At 38.8% G+C, this 15,376-nt stretch overlaps 1 long non-coding RNA gene across 1 annotated transcript in view; it reads left to right on the top strand.

Moving 5' to 3' along the window:
* Positions 1–7,887, top strand: part of LOC122153935 — a 41,665-nt gene extending 33,778 nt beyond the window's left edge. Inside the window, exons 4-5 of the long non-coding RNA XR_006165790.1 lie at positions 7,118–7,265; positions 7,808–7,887. This is a non-coding gene — a long non-coding RNA (uncharacterized LOC122153935). The remainder of the gene's footprint in view (positions 1–7,117; positions 7,266–7,807) is intronic.
* The last annotated feature ends 7,489 nt before the right edge of the window (positions 7,888–15,376 follow it).

Below are 15,376 nucleotides of genomic sequence, written 5' to 3'. Positions count from 1 at the left end.
TAAAACATGGTCAGAGGGAAATTGAAGTACCTGACAGAATGAAGTCAAGAATTTTGGTTACAGAATAAAACTGAAAAGCACTGGATGGCTTTTGGGGTAAAAGTCAATCCAGAGATTTTACAATTAAATAAAGGACTGAAATCAATCATATAGCACAAGCTATAAACCATAATGGACATGTAAGAGATCTTTATAGTTTTAGTTAGCACAAAAAGTAGAAAAACATTAAAAAGCAGGATTTAGCCAGAGCTTTTCACCTGGATATGGCCCATTTCATTACTGTTGGATTATGTGATAAAGCTTATCCGCACACCCACAGTGGAGCAGACAGACAACGGCAGGAGGAGGAGCCCAAATAATCCCCTGCCTGGCCACTCTCAGGCACATCACAGGGGCCATCAGTCCAGCAAAGGCCCATCTGCAGAAGCCCAGAGGAGCACAGTGACCCACAATGGCAGGGGGAACCCAAATTAAGGACTCCCAAGGAACGACAGTCTTGTCCAGACACCTCCCATAGTTGTTCAGGAGAGACATCAGCTCCAGAATCCAAGTGTGAAACCCATCTCCATGAGTCATGGGGAACAGCTTTTGGACTAAGGGTGTTGCTGCCTATATATATGTATATGGTATATGTATTCTCACTGGTGGACCTCCATCCTGTCTAGCCACAGAGGGGATCAGGATGAGGCCATTGGTGTTGCCTGTCTCCACAAGGGTACCGTGGCTTTCTCTCTCTGTGATCTGTGTGTACAGCTTTGTCTACATGTATATACATAGTGTGTATGTGTGCTTTCATGTGTGTGCCTCTTGGGAACATGTCTTCAGTATTGGTGCCAGTAGACCTGGAGATATGGAGCAGCAGCAGCCTTGCTGCTCTTTATCTGTTGGATCCAGAATGATATATTTTCTGCTAACAAGTACCTTTTTTTCTTTCTGCTGATAGTGATACAGAAGTTAGAGCATGAATATAGTTAAAATGCACTCTAAGGTATTATTCATGCAAAATATTCCTTATAACTTAAAACCTGATATATTTGTTTAATATTACATAATTTCTCATCTTGCAATAAATAGAAAACCCCCACCTTGATCGTTAGCTCTCATGAGAAGAAGCAAGGAATCAGGAAGGAGGCATAGCTCTCTACTTAGAGTTTACAGTTAAATTTGGCATGCAGGAATAAAGCTGCTCCAACTTTAAACAAAAAGATTTATCTGAAAAAAAACTAACAAAAAAGTATATTGTTGAGGGGTAGTTCCTGAAAATATGCAACATGCTCAACTTTTACCTTCATGAAAGATCTAGGAAAAAATCAGACTGATTTCAAAGCTTAGGCAGGAATGATACACCAGAGAAGGTAGCTGAAGGATATGATCAGCGACAGTTACTCTGAACTACTGTTTTACAATAAGTTTTGGTTTCAGTTACACTGAGGAATGGAACTTAAGTGGTTTCATCAATCAGTTGTCTAGTGCTATTCTTCTATCAAAATGTTTGTGGGGACATGAAATATGGGGAGATACATAACATAACTCCCACTCCTACTTCTACTAAATATGTTAAAACTCCCTTAACTAGATCAATATATAACAGGTAATATTTACATATCAATTAAAAAAAAAACCTGCCTAATATTAATTTTACTACAGAACCTGTATGCTAAAGTGGTAAAATTACCTTTCTCGCATAGACAGAGCTTATAAGAAAATAGCACTTTTAAGATAATTAAAGTTTACTTGGTTTTAGTCTCCTTGTTAGTAGAGGGGATAAAATAGGGACAGGTGGCAACATGAGTGAATTAAGATAACAGCAATTCATATCTGGAAACTTACTTTAGCATAAATTTTATTGTTAAAGTGACTTCTCAAGCTTCACTGGTTTTATTTGTAATCACCAAAGAACATCTTTTGCACTTACAGAAATTAAGGACAGTTTTGTTGTAAATGTTAAACAAGTGTGTGTTTTCAGGATAGATGTCCAAGTAGCTTCTGAGTGCCTCAGTATGGATTCACCACTTACAGGAGTCTGTAATAAAATGATCTTAGATTGTCTGTACTGTTTGAAATCAGATAATGAAATGGAGGCCTGGAGCAAGCTGCAAGGACAGTTCCCTCTATTCAAGCTGGCCATTGCTTTTAGCTACCATTATGCACATGAAGAGATTTTTAGTTTTGGAAAAAGTGCAAGCAGGGAAAAAACAGGCCCTGAGGATTTTACCTTGACTAAAGTATAACATGTCTGGATATACTGATATACAATAGCTACCTCCTAATAGTGACCTTATATTTAACATGGGAAGAGGAAATGTGATAGCAGGTAGAAACTGTATGCTAACATTGTTTCAAAATCAGGTTTTTGAGAAGGATCAATTAGGTTAAGCTGTAATAAAAGTGCAACTATTATAGATTTCACTTCAGTCAAATGAGTAATATGGATGCTGTAAAAGATGATGGTAATTTAAATACATGCACAATTAAATATTACTAAATACGGATAATAAAATGCATGGAAAATTAATGAATAAGGGAAGAAGATATATTGAAGGGTAATTCTCTCAAATTACTTTTCCCAGGCTGGTGTTCCATAGGTCTGCTTATTGTGTTCTGCCAAACCAAAGCAGCAGACAGTCTGGGAAAGTGGAAATGGAGAAAAACCACTGGCTGATTTGGTACAGTGTTCTGTGCTTTTCTCCTGTGCTGTTACTTGCAGAATGCTAAGCCATGGTTTGGCTTGGCAGTTTTCTCTTAGTTATCTCTAATAAAACTCATGTGGTTGTCCTGGGTTGAGTGAGTGGTGGAGTTTTTTGGTGGCAGGGGAGGGGGCTATTGGGGCAGCCCCCTGTGAGAAGCTTCTCGAAGCTCCCCCAGCTCCACGTCAGCTCCACTTCTGTTTGGGAAATTGAGCCAATCGGCTGCGCCTCTGCGATAAAGTATTTAAGAAGGGACGTGGTGACGGGCAGTGGGACTTGTGAGGAGGAGTTGCTGCAGCTGCATGAACACCAAGGTCAGTGGAGGAACGGAGGAAGAAAGGAGGGGGGAGGTGTGCCGGAGCAGAGACCCTCCTGTATCCTGTGGTGAGACGGCAGGGCGGCCCCCCCCTGCCACCCATGAAGATCTACGGTGGAGCAGACATTGATTTACAGCCTGTTGTTCCTGCTCAGCTGATCAAGGTTCTGTGCCCGAAGAAGGCCGGGGTCTCATGGGAAAAGGTAGCCCCGCTGCTGTAATTCAGTGCTGGGAGGATTGCAGCATGCGGGGGAGTCCCACGCCGGAGCAGCTCGGGAAGGGCTGCAGCCGTGGGAGAGAATCCAGTCGGAGGAAGTTAGTGACCCATGACGGAGCTGTGTGGGGAACGCTGCGGCCTGTGGGAGGAACTCATGTCGGAGAAAGTTTGTGGAGGACTGTCTGCTGTGAGAGGGGGACCACGATGGAGCAGGGGGTAACAAGTTTTGGACACTCCCCTCACCGAAGATGAAGGAAGTGGCAGCACTGGCTGCACCCCGCATTCCCTGCCCCTGTGCCACTGGGGGAGGAGGTAGAGGTATCGGGAGCAGAGCTGAGCCCGGGAAGAAGGGAGGGGTGGGGGGAAGGTGTTCTCAAGATGTGGCAATGCTTCTCACTGTCCTACTCTGTTATGTGTTGTTAGTGTCTGTAATAAATGTATGTTCTTTTTTTTCTTCCCCTAAAGAGTCTGCCTTTTGCTCGTGATCATAAAAGGGGGATTTTCCCCCATCCCAGTCCTATCTTGAACCCCAAGCCTGGCTCTCTGTCCCTTCTCATTGCCGGAGGGGAAGGGAGAGAGAGGTGCTGCATTGTGGTTGGCTGTCAATCAGGCCTAAACCACGACAGTGGTGCATGGAGCTAGAAAGAAAGGGCTAATAATGTGACTATAAAAAATTAGTATGTAAAATAATAGGGAAATCAATACTATAATAAAGTGGTCTGGAGATGGAAGAACAGAATAGATTCTACTAGTAGTCCTCAAGTGGATTGAGCATCATCTTTGTATTACATACCACTGTTCAGCCATAGTTTTACCTGTTTTTCATGTATGGTTTCAAATTCTTGCTATGCATTATATGTTTGCCTCCCAGTTCCTAAAAGAAAGTACATGATAGGACAGTGTATAGTTCATTCACCACCCCATGACCTGGATTTTGTTGAAAGAGGAAACTATTATTAACCTGGAGTTTAAAGAGCAAGTGAAGAAAGAAGGAATAGATGGTACGTTTGAGACTTGAAAAGGCAGGAAAAGGAAATCAGAACTGAAGGATTATGTTTTTCCTTAGAGCTGCTCTTCATTATATCTTGTAGAACAAGAATCAACAGGTCTCAACATCACAATTTGCAGTAACATCAGAATCATTCTGTTATTTCATGAATGAGATCTACCTTATGTCCCCCAAAACTCAGATGAGTCAAAACATAGAAAATGAGAATTTATTCTCCTGCCAGATCTTAGAAACTATTTTCCCACTCTCAGTTGCTATAGAAAGCTACAAATTAACAGGCTGTCACCAAAAGTATTGATGGGGGGCAGGAGAGGAGTTGGAGGCCACTGGGCTTATTTCCACGTAACACATTTAGATTCCAGTGGATTTCAAAGAGCACTCCTGAGCTGCAGACCTGTGGACTGAGAAAAGGGAAGAAAGGTCCCATTTGCTGTTACTTGTCACAGTTCTGCTTCTCAAACACTAGTTGCAGCAGCTTTCTTTGGTGTACAGTGCTGTGTGAAAGCAAAACACACAAAAAAAGAGCTAGTAAAGCTTGTATTTCTAATCTCTCAAGGACTGCTAACCTCTATCTTTTAGGCAATTTAAGCCAGCACTATAGTCCGAACAGAAGATGATTGCCAGGAGATTATTAGGTGTGAGTGCTTTAAAAGAACAGCTACCCTTCAGACTCAGTCCTGGAGTAATATATTAATTATACAAAAAAAATTGAGAATCATTTCTGGACAAACAGCAAAGTTAAGAGAATAGCCTGCACATGATTTTAATGAAACATGTAAGAAACCATGAAATTCCTGCCTAGACATAGTCAGAGAGAGACCAGAATAGAATATTTTCTATCAACAGATACTGTATTTTTTGGCTATCTTGTTTTGCAGTGTATCATACTTGTTCTTACGAAAGTATGGAAGAATGGTAATTAGACTTAGCTAAGGGAACAGGCTGAAGTAGATCCAGCTGAAGATGTTTTTCCAGGCAAGATAGCAAGTTACAGTATTTCTGGCTAAAAATCAGTGACATTATACTGTGTAATAGAGTAGTCTATGTCATCATCCATTTATAAACATCTATAAATATTTAAATTGGATTATTTGTGCCCATCTTACAATACTTTTGGTCAGCTGAGGACTGTGGACAAATCTCATTAACTTCCCAGGTATTGGCATGAATCTTGCAAGTTCTACGAAATACTCATCATTCTGTCATCTCCTGTGTCATTTTTTGTTCTGGTGATTATTCCTAGGAACATGCCCTCTGGAAAAGGCACAGTATCAACTTGATTATTTTTATTGCTTATTCTGTAACCTTTACATTTCTAAACACATGTATTGACATTGTTTACATATGTCATTATATCCCTAGGAACATTTCATATTGAAGGGTTATTGCATATGAATTAATTTACCTTGTGGCCAGAATCTATCTTAAGGCTGAGATGTCTTTTGTAGTAGAATGAACTCTTTTTTTTTGACCAATATTAGAAAAACAGTAATCATAAAGAACATATGTTATTGTAATGCCTTTAAAAACCCAGCCAGACTCCTTTGTGTTAAATCCATTTGACCCATTATTTATGTCATACACAGTTATATAAATCCATATTTAGTTCCATGGAGGATATCATCACACTTTACCGCATTAAGCTGTAGTTTTCCAACCTTGTTCAGAACCAGACTAGGAATCTGATAAGATTTGTAATGGATGTGCATTATTGAGACCCTAATAAAAGTTTGTAACTTCTTGTTTAAAAGTGCTTAATTACTCTACTATTTTAGAGTGAATTTTTCAGTAACTCTATCTTTCCAGAAATACTGCATAATTTCATTCATTACCTCTGTGTATTGTAAGCAAAGTCATTGCATTTCTTTTTACTGTTCTGCAGTTTCTTTTAATCTGCATTTTCTCTAAATACTTTAATCTGCAAAGATCCCTTTAGATCTGCATAAACTCATGCACCTGTCACATCAAATGTTTCTGGTCTGGTTCTTTTGAATAACAGGAATCTCTCTGACACATGCATTGCAAAAATGAATGCAGAAAGAGCTATTCTGTTTTCATTCAACAATTTCCATTCCTACTTCCCAGTGTGATAAAGTACTTTGATATCAAACATTTTTTTTTTTTTCTCTACCAAATGCTTTCATATTGCTGAAGCTGATATGTTTGTACTTTGGGACACCAAAATAATTGCTAATCCTGTTGATGCTTTATTTCTTGGGATTTGAAAGGCTTTTAAATGCCTTCTGCAAAATTTAGTATTATCTTGTTTATTTGATTTAAATTTGTGTAAGTAAAATAGTTTTTGATTATGTGATTTAGTAATGGACAAGAACTAAATTATTTGGTTCTATTTGCATAAGCACCTAAAAGCTTTTGGACACTTGTTCAAGTTAAATTCTATCTTTATGAAATGGGATGCTCTAACAAGAAGTGATGTTGGCACATGCTTGAAAGCATTCCTCTTTAAGCGAAACTGCTTCCAGCAAGAAGCTGTCTCTAATGGGTATTTCTGTTGCTGAAACAAGAACTTGTAACATTCTGTTTTTTCCTGAGTGGTATAGGATTACCACTTTCATGGGAATTGGGGCCTAAATTTGGGAAGACAGAATTGTGAAGGGACATAATCCTGAACAAATTTACCAAAATCTGCTAAGCATTTTCTCAAATGTCTAAAGTGGCATGTAGGAATTTCTGACTCCAGTAGCTCAACTAGATAAAAGCTATTATCCTAGATCTTGTTTGTTTAATCTTAGCTAAATCTGATTTTGCCTATTACTTTCTAAATGCATATATAAGATGTAAATGAATGGGGAATTTTGAGGGGAAGTGTGTATTTTTTTAAGGTATGACAGCAATTAAAAGAATTTTTTATGTTTTCAATAAATGAGGCTATAAGAGGTTTATAAGAGGTTCACCTGCATGCAAGAGCAATCCCCAGGGCAACAGAAGCAACATACAGTCACTGGTGTGACACCTATCTGCAAGACAAAGGTTACTGCAGCTGCTTTATGATGGAGCTAAGGGACATTTTTGAAGGTATAACATTTTCTGATAGAAAATAAACTGGAAAATTCTCTTGAAACTTTGCTCAGGGTCAAGCTGTCTCTAGCAGAGATATTTAGCAAGGGTCCTAAGACAAAGCAGAGAGGGAGATACTCTCTCAAGGTTGGCTTGAAAGATGTCAGCCATTCCTTCACGTAAATTATGGGATTTATGTGGTCCCTTTTTGGCATATTATTAGGACAATAAAGCCATTCCCTGATCAATAAATGATAATGTAATATAAAAGCTACAAATACCACATCAAAATATTATAATATGTAAAGACATAAAACTCTCCAAATCCCACAGAACTAGAAGATCAAGCAGGTTTTTTTCACTATAAAGACTTCACCTACTCATGCAGTTTATGCACATTGTATTTAATGAGTCTTGGGAATTGAGATTCTCCTCATTTGTTCATTTGGAAGTGTCTGTGTCCATTTATGAAATGCAGTAAAAATATCATGTTTGTCTAAATACTCTAAGTATAAATAATTCATATTATTTCATCTTTATTTTATTGAACTTCCTACTAGGCTTGCCACTTCTAGTTCAGATCAGGAGCTGCTGTGTTAATTGCTCTTTGATGGCCTCTGTTGTCCAGGTGCAGAAATAGGAGAATTAGAAGCAATGTTAATGAGTGAGGCAGCACTGGGATGCAACATATGTATGTGTGTTGTTCATCTTCTGTCTACTGCAAAGTAGAGCCAATATTTAATAAACCACCAGCGGTAATACCATAGTCATGGAGGGAAAACTCTGAGTTTATCCCACCAATCTGCCTGGCTGGGCTGAACCAGATCCAAATGCAGATGCAGGTCTTATGCAAAACCAAATCAACCTACTAATACTCAAATTTTTAATTCTCCTTGTAAGCAAATTTCTGTCTTACTTTCCACCAGGCACAGAAGTTGTGAAGAGGATTATAGCCATTCTCAGGAGCACTGGATGTTGCATAGATTTTTATTTGATAATATACTGATGCAGTTTATTTGTATATAATATCCATGAGCACTGAGAAGTGTACTGAAGTTAAAAGGTTACTCGTACACTCAGAGTGGCCACCTGGACTGGGGTCCTTTCCTTTCTGGCTTGCTACTCATAACATCTTACTTAACTTCATTCAAAATGTGCTGCTCTTGTCTGACCTTTACATGCTTTCCATGATCTTTCATTCAATTTGGAAACAAAAGGGGGATGAAAACTCTGATAAAGTTTCCAACATCTAGATTCTAAATGCCCTATAGTGACTTGACGTGCTGTACTTCAGGGATAAGAGAAAAATAGATTTCAGTTCTAGGTCTTTAAAGCACAAAAATATAAAGTCTGTGCATTCAGAAAGCCTTTAATGTTAAGATGGGAGCAAAACTATTTTTTTGCAAGTCTAGCAATTGCTTGTAGCTTTTTACATCAGCTAAGAGACTATTAATGAACCGATTCATCAGACACTACAAAGATATTTTCTGTTCACTGAAGTGCCCCACTGAAATTGTTTATAGTCCAATTCCTTTGCTTGTAAGGGGAATATTTGTCTCTACAGTATAGTTTAAAAGATTATTTTATATTAAAATATCAGCCTTGACTTCCAAAAATTATTTTTTTACATTTTTTTTATTTTTTTTTGTGACTGGATGATCCAGAGCACAACATTTGCCTTAATAAATATATTTCAGTTAATATTTAACAGTTCGTGTGTATGGGAACTGAACTTAATTTTTTTTTTAAATGAACTACATGTAAAGAGCAAAATCAACTTTGTTATCATGCACTCTCTGCCCTTGATTGACTATGTTGATTGAGTCTGTTGTTAACAGACTCCCTCTGCTCTTGATTGAGTCTATTCTTGCAGTCCTTGCTCACATTGATATTGTCACTTGTTCATCTAGGGAACAGCATTGCACTAAGGATTACTTGTGTATTTGCTACTGGGAGAAACATCTCATCTGAAAAAAGGCTTACTTTTCAATCCTTCATTCATTGAGAATTGAATTTTTGAAGTTTAATAATTTTGATCAGATTAGTGGTTTAGGTTTTCAGATCAATGGTTTGAAAGAAGGCAATTTTTCAAAGTGATGAAAATGTGAACTCTGGAAATTGGGGATTTTTTTCAAGAGCACAAATGGGTTGCCAAAATTATGGCAAGTGGAATTGCTGCTTACTTTTTGGTTGTTGTTGTGTTTTTTTTTTTTTTGTTTTGTTTTAACAACAACAAAACAAATATAATTTTTTGGCCAGCATCCTCTGCCAGGTGCACAGGATAAAACATGACAAAAGAAATGTCCTAGTAAGGGAGGTGTGTTTTTTTGTCTGTATGCTTATCCAGCATAATCCCCTCAAATTGCAGATTACAAACTAATGCTGGTAGAAGAGTGTTAATTCTGTTATTGTTTTCCAGCTCAATGGTGTGTGGAACAGCATTGGACTGTTAGGAGAGAGTCAAATCATCTTCAAAATGGTTTCATTTGTTTTGTTATGAATAAGCTTCCTATGTTTCTGATTCCTATTAAAAATATCTACAGAAATCTGTTAAAGATAATATAGACCTGCAAATTTGGAAAGAAAGGGATTTTGGGGGTTTAGATATCACAAAGTCCAAGTCCTTTTTCACACCCCAGTATATTAAAAAAATGAATTTTGCCAGATCTTTTTAACCCTTCCCTCCTGCCAGTCTGAAATACACTGTTTCCACATTATGAATAATTTCTCCCTTGATTAGTCATATATATTTTCAGCTCATCCAAGTTGCTTGATGAATTTAATAAATGTATTTTTCATTTTATATTCTCTACTAAAAGAACTAGTCACAATGCCTGTAAGCTTGAATCCCTCAAAGGGAGCTTCTTTCATGTTCCCAGTTAATGAAGAGATCCAGTAGACTTGACAAGTTTCACTCATTTGGCACGAATAACTTTTATTTTGCATGAATTTGAAGTTGTTTCTTAAACATCTTACTTTTCTGTGCCCCTGAGACATTTTTCCACACTCCTATTCCTTTGAAATCTTTTATTCAGACTGTCATTGTTTGGCTGCCCTGGAATCCTTTACTCTCATCCACAAGTACAAGTAACTGTGTCCCCAATGAGAAAGAAGAAGTCTATTTTTACTTGCATTGATTAAAAAAAAAAAAAACTAGACTGATCATCTGCAGTTAAAATAAATTTCATTTGTGGAAGATATCATATAACAATAAAGAACTTTAGCAACAGAGAAACTTAAATTTAGTTACCTTATTATAAATGAGCAGTAATTTCACTGAAATTAGTGTTATTTCTGATTTAACTCTGATGCAGCTCTGATATAACTGCTGCAGCATTATTTTTTTGTCTGAGCAGGCCACTAATAAAGCACAATATAACAGTGAATTGAGACCCTTTTTAAGTACATTTAGATAAATTCTCTATTGCACCAATGTGGTCTGCCTGTTGTTCTCTAGCATGTTGTTTTGGGAGGAGAAATCCTGCTCCTGTATGAACCACGACAAATTTTGTATTGGTAAAGTAATTCTAGAACTGGACCAGAAACAGTTTAGTTAAACTATCTGCAACTATCTGTTCATTAAGCGTATTGTGTCACCTATATGCTTCACATAATTCCAAGCTTCCCTTGTTGGGATTACTCACAAATCTCCCAAAAGGCTTTGGGAAAAGCTGTGAGGGAGTACGCACCCGTACATCTCCATTGTTTTACTGTGGTGGATGTTCTTGTCATTACTGGAGTGGTGGAAACATCCAGTATACACCTGCAGGGAGCATCTACAACCTGGATATTATAAACAGTTTTGCTCACTGTCTCATGACACTGCAAAAGTTGTAAGGCCCGCAAGCCTATGTCCTTCAAGAGAAACACTCTGAATGTAGGGTCAATAAGAAAATAATGCTGATCCATCTGGTTTGCACTATATTCAATAATGCTGATCTACCTTGTTTGCTTAACAGTTGCTATATTCTCAGTGAAAAATACCAAGTAGTTGTGGATAGCACTGAACTTGGCTTAAATATATGTATCCTACCCTGCATCTGTGTTCACTCTGGGTCAGTGATGAGATGTCAGTCCTCATGTACAGGGGCTGGAACAGAAAGTATGCTTGTGCAAACACACATAATGCTTCTTAAAATTCAGGTATATTTAACACAATCAAAACCCTGCAATAAGCCTGAAGATACCTATCTTCTTGATGGTTTAAATTAGGTAAGATCAATCTTATGACCAACATTTTACTGGGGGACTATCTGATTTACCTAGTCTCTCTCATAAAGCATTGGTTATGCTTTGCAGATTCCTGTGGTTCTGAGATATTCTTTCCCCAAAAGTCCACATTCTTTAAATTGTTAACATGCTAGGAATGTGATAGATTTGTCACAGAAGGAGATTGTTTCTTATGTCAATGTATTCTTCAAATTATAGATTTTTTTTGCTTCTTTTTATTTATTTTTTTTTTAAATCAACAGACAGGTAATATATTTTGGGGGCAGGGGTGCTGTTTTGTAATCCTTTAATAACACTGTTCTGTTTTATTAACAATTTCTGAAGTGTCTCTATAGTCAGGTTAACAGTATGAATTGTAACATTGTTTTAGAAGTGTTTTAATGTTTGTTGACATATTTGGAGTGTTTTCCATTGTAAAGATAAGTTAATACAGTAATGGCCAAGTTTATTCTGAATTACTGAAGGAGATGCCCAGAACAATATCTACATTCATTTCCCACATTATTACCTTCCCCACTGAATTAATAAGATCTAAGTTTACATCATTCAGTAGTTTTCCACACTCAATACACATGACCATAATATGCAATTCTTGATTCTTCTTGCATATAAGAAATAATGTGTATTTATAAATGTAGCGCTTTCATATTTGACTCCTTCATAAAGTACTTCATAAAACACTAGTGATTTGCTTCATAAAGCATTTCTTCACAGTCCATGCGAAAGCAGTCTAGTTTTGTCTACATTATGAGCTGAGGGAGACGTTGAAAAGAGTTTTATGATTTTTCAAGGTCCATCACATGTATACTGTATACCCTCCATACATCTACAGCTGTTCACCCACTGTCTTATCTACATGTCGTGGTTTAGCCCCAGACAGCAACTAAGCACCATGCAGCTGCTCACTCACTCCTCAGCCTCAGCGGTATTGAGGAGACAATTAGGAAAAAAGTAAAACTCAGGTTGAGATAAAGACAGTTTAGTAGGACAGAGAAGGAAGAAGAAGAAAAAGAAGAGGAAGAGGAAGAGTAAAAAGGAGGAAGAAGAAGAAGAAAAAGGAGAAGAAGAAGAAAAAGAAGGAGAAGAAGAGGAAAAGGAGGAAGAAGAAGAAGAAAAAGGAGAAGAAAAAGGAGAAGAAAAAGGAGAAGAAAAAGGAGGAGGAGGAGGAGGAGGAGGAGGAGGAGGAGGAGGAGGAGGAGGAGGAGGAGGAGGAGGAGGAGGAGGAGGAGGAGGAGGAGGAGGAGGAGGAGGAGAAGGAGGAGGAGAAGGAGAAGGAGGAGGAGAAGGAGGAGGAGAAGGAGGAGGAGGAGGAGAAGGAGGAGGAGAAGGAGGAGGAGGAGGAGAAGGAGGAGGAGAAGGAGGAGGAGGAGAAGAAGAAGAAGAAGAAGAAGAAGAAGAAGAAGAAGAAGAAGAAGAAGAAGAAGAAGAAGAAGAAGAAGAAGAAGAAGAAGAAGAAGAAGAAGAAGAAGAAGAAGAAGAAGAAGAAGAAGAAGAAGAAGAAGAAGAAGAAGAAGAAGAAGAAGAAGAAGAAGAAGAAGAAGAGGAAGGAGAAGAGGAAGGAGAAGAGGAAGGGGAAGAGGAAGGGGAAGAGGAAGAGGAAGAGGAAGAGGAAGAGGAAGAGGAAGAGGAAGAGGAAGAGGAAGAGGAAGAGGAAGAGGAAGAGGAAGAGGAAGAGGAAGAGGAAGAGGAAGAGGAAGAGGAGGAAGAAGAGGAGGAAGAGGAGTGCCCAACCAGTTCTTGAGCAGTGGTCTCCAACCAGTTATATACTTTCCCCCTAGTTATATACTGAGCATTATGACATATGGTATGGAATATCCGTTTGGCCAGTATGGGTCAGATGTCCTGGCTGTGTCCCCTCCCAATTTCTTGTGCCTCTCTGGCCTTCTCTCAGACAACGCATGAGAAGCTGAAAAGTCCTTGACTTAGTATAAGCACTACTTAGCAACAACTAAAACCATCAGGGTGTTATCAACATTATTCTCATACTAAATTCAAAACACAGCACTATACCAGCTGCTAGGAAGAAAACTAACTCTACCCTAGCCAACACCAGGACACTATTCAAAACAGACAGTATTTTTTTTTGCTATTGAAAAATAAGGCCCAATTTGAAATAAGAAAATTAATATAGGCAAAATTAAAATCTTTTTTATTGAACTCTGTTTGAATTTTAAACTCTGTTAAAATTTTAAAAAATTATTATAGCAATGTATATTGGGCTTTCATGGCAAGGTTTTGGTAGTGGAGGATCTACAAGGGTGGCTTCTGTGAGAAGCTGCTAGAAGCTTTCCCCAAGTCCAATAGAGCCAACACCAGCTGTCTCCAAGACAGCCCCACCGCTGGCCGCAGCTGAGCCCATCAGTGATGGTAATTGCAGCCAGAGTGAGGAGTGAGAATATGTGAGATAACACTGCAGATACCAAAGTTAGTGAAGAAGAAGAGGTAGGAGGTCCAGGTGCCAGAGCAGAGATTCCCCTGCAGCCTGTGGGGAAGACCATGGTGAGGCAGGCTGTCCCCCTGCAGCCCATGGAGGTTAATGGTGGTACAGATATCTACCTGCAGCCCATGGCGGACTGCACACCAGAGCAGCTGGCTGCACCCAAAGGAGGCTGTGACCCCATGGGAAGCCTGCATTGGATTAGTCTGTTCCTGAGGGACTGCACCCTATGGAAGGGACACACACTGGAGAAGTTTGTGAAGAACTTCAGCCTGTGGGAAACACCCATGCTGGAGAAATTACTGTAGGACTGTCTCCCATGGGAGGGATCCCGTGCTGGAACAGGGGAAGAGTGTGAGACGTCCTCCCCCTGAGGAGGAAGGAGCAGCAGAGACAACATGTGATTAACTGACCGCAACCCCCATTCCCAATTCTCCTGTGCTGTTCAGGGGGAGGAGGTAGAGAAAATCAGGAGTGAAGTTGAGCCTGGGAAGAAGGGAGTGGTGGTGGGAAGGTGTTTTAAGATTTGGTTTTACTTCTCATTATCCTACTCTGACTTGATTGGTAATACATTAAACTAATTCCCCCCAAGTCGAGTCTGTTTTATCTGTGATGATAATTTCTGAGTGATCTCTCCCTGGCCCTATCTCAACCTACAAGCCTTTGTTTATGTTTTCTCTCCCCTGCCTAATTGAGGAGAGGAGTGATAGAGTGGCTTTGGTGGGCACCTGGCATCCAGCCAGGGTCAACCCACTGAACAGTGGTGCAACTATCAATTTCTGAAAGTACAGTTTCAATAATTTTAAATTACCATGCTACATGACTAGGATGCTTTAAATGACATGACCAGACTTAAAAGCTTAATTAAGGTTAAAAGTCCCTTATTTATCTGTGCATTTCCTTTTACAACTTATGTAAACCATATACCTTGTAATAGCTCGCATCTTCGTAAAAAATGTTTATCAAGTTTTGCTGTTGGATCTTCTTTATCAAGAGATCTGTAACAATAAATATACCACAGGAGCACCAAGTCAGTTTTCATATGGTCTCTTATATCAAAAGTAGAAGAAAATCAAAAGCCTTCAAAAGAGTTCTAAATGTAGGAGGAGGTCATCACAGAGCACCCAAGTTACACATAAAGGCTAGTGAAAGTAGATATGTAATTTGTCAGGTAACCTTTTAGTCTTTATGACCTAAGAAAATCTCAAAGGGATGAAAAGGAGAGCTACCTTTTACATGCACATCGAATACACAGTACAGTAGGCAAGAGCAGAGAAAGGTCTGAGCAGCCCTTAAGGTATTGACAATAATAGTTAGTCTTGAGTACGGAGGTATCTTATCATGCACATCTCTTCAGGCATCCCATGCTTCAGGAGAGGTTATACTTGTGCTCTGCTGAAAAGAGTATTAGAATATAGAGAACCCTTCTTCTATTTCTTAATAGAAGAAGTTTCCAGGTTTG

Source organism: Tyto alba, unplaced genomic scaffold (genome assembly GCF_018691265.1).
Source record: "Tyto alba isolate M040663 unplaced genomic scaffold, T.alba_DEE_v4.0 Super-Scaffold_27, whole genome shotgun sequence".
NCBI lineage: Eukaryota > Metazoa > Chordata > Aves > Strigiformes > Tytonidae > Tyto > Tyto alba.
Note: the sequence above shows the minus strand (reverse complement) of the source record. Positions and strands in the feature narration are given on the sequence as shown.